General features: G+C 41.6%; 1 pseudogene; it reads left to right on the forward strand.

Moving 5' to 3' along the window:
• LOC132359499 (bridging integrator 3-like) overlaps nucleotides 1-6,373 on the forward strand; it is an 81,066-nt pseudogene extending 74,693 nt beyond the window's left edge.
• Nucleotides 6,374-7,310: the final 937 nt, after the last annotated feature.

Genomic DNA, 7,310 nt, shown 5'->3' on the forward strand with positions numbered 1-7,310 from the left:
GGACATGTCATAGACTACCATGTGGCTAAAGGACATTTCCACAAGGCTATCAGAGAGTTGTAGCCAAAGGCATCAGAGGAGTCTTATTTAGTGAAATAAACTTACCTGCTTTAGTGTTCCTGCTATACTTGGCCACTGACTAAGTCGCTTGAGTGAAACATGGCCTTGGTGCAAGTGTAGAGGTAGATTTTAGAGCATAGCAATTGGGTTCTTGGTCATTTACACTCCCTGTAGTTGGAGGTCACCAGATGCATTCTCACAGCCACCGTAAGGATTTTTTTCTGTAAAAGGGGAGAGGGAAGTACATGGAGGAAAATATGTTCTCTTTATAAGATGGGAAAATTTACATGTCTGTGTGATTATGAAAATTTGTGACATAGGAAATAAAGTGGAGAAGTGCTGGAGCTATTCTTGAGTGGGTGACAGAAAGTGGGACTTGGTGTAAAAGTGGAAGGGTTGAAGTCCATAGGGTACACGAAGAGTTTATGCATCATAAGAAAAGCTAAAGAAGAAACAGGTGAATATATTTTCTGATGTGAGCTTGTTAAAGTTATCTTCTGATTGCTTCTTTCTTCTGAGGGAAATAGTAAGCAAGGTCTAAGCTGAGAGGAAGTATGGGAGTAGGTGTCGTGGTTTGGGGAAAGAGAAAAAGGTGTAGAGTAGTTACATAAGAGAGTAGGAGGATGAGTGAAATTAGCGTGAATACCAAGCAGTCTTAAAGTTCTGCTTGAGTTTAATGGTCATGAATGTAAAATGAGACCAATCAGCAGGGTTTTGGTTTTTCTCTAATCAGTTCTGCTGTGAGGATGTTGGAGAGTAGGTAGAGAATTTTATTTAACTGGGGTTGGCATTAAAAGTACATTTTAAAATTTCCAATTTTATATTGTATTTAATTATATTTTTGTGAGTAACTTTTCACTGCATTAGTTACATTACGGTCAGAGAGGATGGTCTGTATGATGACAATTCTTTGAAATCGGTTGAGATTGCATTATGGCCTGGGACAGTTTTTCGTGAAGAGTCTGAATGTGTTTAAATAGGATGTGTGTTCTCTGACATTGATTCGAGACTGATATAGATAGATAGATAGATAGATAGATAGATAGATAGATAGATAGATATTCATTAAATCAAACATGTTAGTTGTGTTGTTCAAATTTTCTAGATCTTTACTGACCTTTGTGCTTAATTTTTCACAGATAATTGTGTTATAATATTCTAATAGGTCATAGGTTTATCTCTTTCTATCTGAAGTTTTACTTTCATTTTTTTGCTTTACATTATTTTGAGGTTATCTTAAGTCCATATAGATTTAGAATCATTAAAATTACTGGGGAATTAAAACTTACTATTTTGTAGTAACCTTTTCTATTTTTAAAAATGCTTTGGACTTTCACATCAGTTTTATTTAATTTTGACATAACTGATATAAATTTCTTTTGGATAGTATTTCCTAAGAAATCTCATTTAATCTTCACAAAAGTCCCTGAAGTGGAATTTAGCATTCTCTCTTCTACAGCAGGAAAACTGTAGCTCAAAGGGCAAAAGCATCTGTCTCAATGCTAGTAAGCAACAGAGCTGGGAGTTGAAGTCAACATTTCCTACTTCTCATGTTACCCTTACTTCAGCATACTGCCTCTGAGGAATTAAGTGGTGAAGTAGAGTGAAGGATAAGGTGCTATAGGGACAGAGCTGAGTAATTGGCAATTGATGAATTCTTCCTGGGAAGAATCTTCCAAGGAAGCATCAGACAGCAGGGCAGGTGATATTGGAGAACAGCCTTGAATAATTAATACAAGTTTTCCAGGTGAACAAGGAAGGAAAAAGCATTCTAGGCTAAGAAGACATGAGGTATATAATGTATCTAAGTTTTTGTTCCTTAAAGGAATTAATCTAAACTTTCTATTTCATCTCCAGACATGAAATAGGTGCTTAGTAAGGGTTTATTGGCTTAATTTTATTTAGTCATTCTCTTTGTTCCATGTAGCAGACATGCTATTTGCCTCTCTACTTTGTCCTACCCTTTCTTCTTAGCAAGATAACCCTAGTTACTATGGAGGCAGCAGTGTGCCCAGATAAAAGACTATGTATGGTTCCCAGTCTCCCTTACAGCTTGAGATATAAACAGAATCTGTTGGGAGGACCTATGGGAAAGTCCCGTAAGTGATGGAGAGACAGCTAATCTGTCCCTTTTGCCCTTCACTCTATGTTCTGATTCCTGATTAGAATCATAAATTTATAGTCATGGGTCCAGTGGCTATCTGAGACCATGGGTCAGCTGTGAGGATGGAAACTACATGGTAGTGACAATAAAATTGAAAGGCAGAAGGAGCTTGGGTCTCTGATGACAATGTGAGGTCACCATACCAATCCTGAATGTCTATTTTAAAACATATTTTATGTGAAAAATAATTTTTTCTTGTTTATGCCACTATTATTTCTATTCTCTGCTATGAGCAGCCAAATACAATTCTCAACTAATATATCCCAAATTCAACATCCTTTTCAGGAATGTAGGTGACTGGCACATTTAAAAATAATTGTGGCTAGAAATTACTATTTGGAAAATGCACAGAAATACCGAGAGAATTTCCCAGCTGGACCCCATTCCCAAGGAGGATCTCAAAGACAGTTTTATGCCAACTGTATAACCTGGAGGAATTCCAGAATCCCTTCAGGAAGAGAACGTGGCTGCTGAAACTGCTATACTTTAGTGGAAACTGAAAGGCTGGAAGGATGACCTTTCAAGAAGAACAAATGTTATTAAATAATGGAGTTTTTCCCACCTCCTACAACAGTCAATAGCAAAAGGATGAAAAGGGAATCCTATTCTTCTATTAATAACTCCTCAGTCAGTCTCATGCTGACGAAGCAGAAAGCAACTGTAAAATTAGCAGTTTTGCCTGCAAATTAGCCTCTTGCAAAGCCATAAAAAGAGAAAAGGAATTAAGGAAAATTCTATTAATGGAGTCAAGGATGGAAAACCAAGAGTGATAGGGCATAAATACCCAGACAACTGATACGTATTTTTAGGAAGATATTACCCAGGTTTTAAATAGCTGCTTATAGCTGTGTATGAAGAACGTGTTAATTTATAGCCCTTGGATCAGTGTCCTTTCTTAATGGCTCCTTGGAGCAAATCTGTCAGAACTTGAAGAGCACAAGGTTTAGGTTGATATTAATAAAAACCACCCCATCCACCCCTAGCTGAGATATTACTACTCCACTTTAGAATGGCAATGCAGTAATTGGAAAGAGGTTTAACTTCAGAGGCAGACAAAGTTAGGTTTGACTCTGGCTCTGCTCCTTCACTAGCCTGGGGAAAGTCTTTCATCATTCTGTGCCTCTATTTTATCTTCTATCAAAGCAGATGGTGATTGTGCTTCATTGTGTTAAGAGCATTAAATTAAGTACCACGCAAAGAATTTGGTCCCTAGTAGGTTGTTAGAAAATGTTAGCCCCTTTCTACTTTCCCTTCCTTATTAGAGGGCCAGGGACATCAAACCTTCTCGCAAACGTATACAAAGCAGTTAAATTTAGTTCTGGGTAATACTCCCCGTAAGAAGATCAGTCCCTACAGAGGAGCTGAACACATTTTTATAATTTATGACTGGTCTCAGGCAACAGGCTCCCATTTGCAATTTTATGAAAATAATAAATCAATATTCCAATAACGGGGGATAATCTCAAGAAAGAAACTGAGACTCCTTTAACAATAAAAAGGCAGGAGACTCCATTTCCAACAAGGAACATAGGCCGGAGACCTTTGAAATACCTACATTTTTTTTTTAATTTGCTTTTTATTTATTTATTTTTGACATCTTTATTGCAGTATAATTGCTTTACAATGGTGTGTTAGTTTCTGCTTTATAACGAAGTGAGTCAGCTATACATATACATATATCACCATATCTCCTCCCTCTTGCCTCTCCCTCCCACCCTCCCTATCCCACCCCTCTAGGTGGTCACAAAGCACTGAGCTGATCTCCCTGTGCTATGTGGCTGCTTCCCACTAGCTATCGATTTTACATTTGGTAGTGTATATATATGTCCATGCCACTCTCTCGCTTCGTCCCAGCTTACCCTTCCCACTTCCCGTGTCCTCAAGTCCATTCTCTACATCTGCGTCTTTATTCCTGTCCTGCCCCAGGTTCTTCAGAACCTTTTTTTTTTTTTTTAGATTCCATATATATGTGTTAGCATACGGTATTTATTTGTTTTTCTCCTTCTGACTTACTTCACTCTGACTTCACTCTGTATGACAGACTCTAGGTCCATCCACCTCACTACAAATAACTCAATCATTTGTAGGTTTGGTGGTTTCCACAGTCTTAGGCATTTAATACTTAAATTCTAAGAGGAGGTGAGGAGTTTGGGGCTCTGTTGGAGGCCTTGGGTGAGTCTTAATCACTCCTGCTTTCTTAGTTCAAGACAGTATTTCACACCTGAAACACATTTTCACTCCTAGGTCTGAAAAATGGCAAGATATAGACAAAGCAATTAAATCCACAGCGCACATGGAGGGCAAACAGTCTTTGAAAGTGGATAAATCATTGAGAAAGACCTTAACAGCACTTTTAAAAAGTCTTTTTCTGGGCCTCCCTGGTGGTGCAGTGGTTAAGAATCCACCTGCCAATGCAGGGGACACGGATTTGATCCCTGGTCCAGGAAGATCCCACATGCTGCAGAGCAACTAAGCCCGTGCGCCAAAACCACTGAGCCTGTGCTCTAGAGCCCGCAAGCCACAACTACTGAGCCCACGTGCCACAACTACTTAAGCCTGCGTGCCTAGAGCCCATGCTCCACAACAAGAGAAGCCACCTCAGTGAGAAGCCCGCACACCGCAACAAAGAGTAGCCCCCACTCACCACAGCTAGAGAAAGCCCGCGTGCAGCAATGAAGACCCAATGCAGCCAAAAATAAATGAATAAATAAATTTAATTAAAAAAATATTTTTCTAATTGGTGACTGTAGCTTATAAGACTGGGCCAATTTAGAAAAATCTAACTGTCCTGGTAATACTCATCAGAGTCACCTCTAAATGTTGTAATGTAATGCCAGAATCATTCCCCTCCAAGCTCTTCATATCCTAAGATCATAGAATCTGGTTTACGTGGGACTCTTAAAAATAAGTAATAATTTAAATTCCTCAACAACATCACCACTGAGTAGTCTTCCTACTTGTGTTTGAGCACCTCCAGCAACAGAGAGGAACATTCTTCTGAGAGAAGCTCTAACATGCTCGGCAATAGTTTGCACAGAGGATATGTATTCATTTCCTAGGGTTGCTATCACAGCACATCACAAACTAGGTGGCTTAAAACTACTGAAGTTTATTGTGTCACAGTTCTGAAGTCCAGAAGTTTGAAATCAAGTCAGGGCCATGCTCCCTCTGAAACCTGTAGGGAATAATTCTTCCCTGCTCCTAACTTCTTACTTCTGCATTGCTACAACCCTACAAGCATCCTTTGTATATGTAATGTTCCATACATATATTTGTGTTCCATACATATGGTTGTGTTGACTTTGTCCCTGGCAGAATTTTCCACTCTAAGTAAAACAAGTCTCCTTAAAAAAAAAAAAAAAAAAAAAAAAGGAGGACCGAGTTGCAGCTGAAGATCCTGGCAGCAGGGCCATGTTCATGAACATGAGCTGAATTCCTTCCAAGATTGGTCAGCAGTGGAGAGAGACTGTGAAAGGAAGTATAGAAAACTGCAGCAGCTGGAAGAGCAGACCAGGAGGCTGCAAAAGGACATGAAGAAGAAGAGTCCCAGTGCTGACCTGGTCATCAAATCTGCTGTGAAGATGTCCTTAGACTTACTCTCTAATCCCCTCTGCCAGCAAGACCAGGACTTATTGAACATGGTGACCACGCTGGACATGGCCATGAAGTGGATGGATACCTTCAACCAGGAAAAAGTGAACCAGATCTGAAAGACCATTATTGAACCCTGAAAAAGTTTGGCAGTGTCTTCCAGAACCTCAACATGGTGGTGAGAAGGTGGTGAGAAGCAGCCTTCCTATATACTAGGACTATAGGTGATTGCGGGCCAAGGTGGAGAAGTACGAGGAAAAGGAGAAGGCAGGGCCGGTGCTGCCCAGAAGAGTTGTGGCTTGTATGCGATGACCTTGGAGCCAAGAACAAACAGCTCCTGGATGAGCCGCTGAGGTTCTACAACAGCCAACTCCACTCCTTCCATCTCAGCTTTGAGTCCCTCATCCAAGAGCAGGTCAGGAAACGCATAAGATCTTTGGAGACTTGACCCAACATCTTGACCAGCCTGGACACCTGCATGAAGTCTGGGCAGCAGGAGTGGGAGAATGAGACCAAACTGAGGGAGCCCAGAGCCTCTCTATTGTGGCTGATGACTAAATCCCTGTTCCCCTCAGAAGATTCCTAGGACACCAGTCAGCCTCTTGAGCCTTTGCCCTTTTCAAGTTCAGGTTCAGATGTCAGCCTAGCAGAAGGCCCTCCCTTGGGAGAAGTATGGTACCTGGCAGGTTGGAGACAGAGGCGGCTCCCACTCTGCCTCACCAGCCCTTTGGAATGAGCTTGACACCAGGAACCCCAAGCAGGCTGCTGTCTCCCCACCCAATAGCAAGAGCCAGGAGACACAGGTAAGCAGTGTAGCAAACCCCAGGGACTTTCTTATTTCCAAACTGTTCAAAGTACATCCTGGCCTAGAGCCAGAGCAAGTTTCCAGCCTTCAAAGGGCATGGGCTTTCTCAGCTTACTTGAGGTCTTAGTCTTGCCTGAGTGGTTGAGATCACATTTACCTCCAAAAGAACTATCCTGGGAGTCCGCGCATCCTTGTTTCCTTTCCACTTCAAAGACTCTCCCCTGTCCTGGAAGAGGCCCTGCCCTCCAAGAATGTGTGTAGCTGGGAATTCAGCCTTCCCTCTGAGAGCTGTGGTCCTGCAGCTTTAACAAGCCCCTCACTTCAACCTCCCAGCATGGCAAAGGCTGGTTTATCCCACTTCTATGCCTTAGGTCAAGTGCAAGGAAGTGCTACAAGTCTTGTAAGTTCCCTAGGTAACCGGGATTCAACTCATGTAAGTATCCTACCACACAAAATGTCACAGATGGAGTCACAGCCTCAAAGCAAGGACAGTGGGTTTGTGCTGGCAGTTGGGCTGGGTCAGAAAGAGAAAGCAATGTCTTGAGGCCATTCTTCAGGGAAAGGCACTAGGAACAGGCAGTTCCATGGACTCCTGAGATGAATTCTAGACACCTGACAGCTGCCAGGAGGAACAACTGCCTGAGGATGTTCAACGGAAGATGCATTTGGGTTTGTGCAGCCTCGGACCTT

Source organism: Balaenoptera ricei, chromosome 1, assembly GCF_028023285.1.
Source record: "Balaenoptera ricei isolate mBalRic1 chromosome 1, mBalRic1.hap2, whole genome shotgun sequence".
NCBI lineage: Eukaryota > Metazoa > Chordata > Mammalia > Artiodactyla > Balaenopteridae > Balaenoptera > Balaenoptera ricei.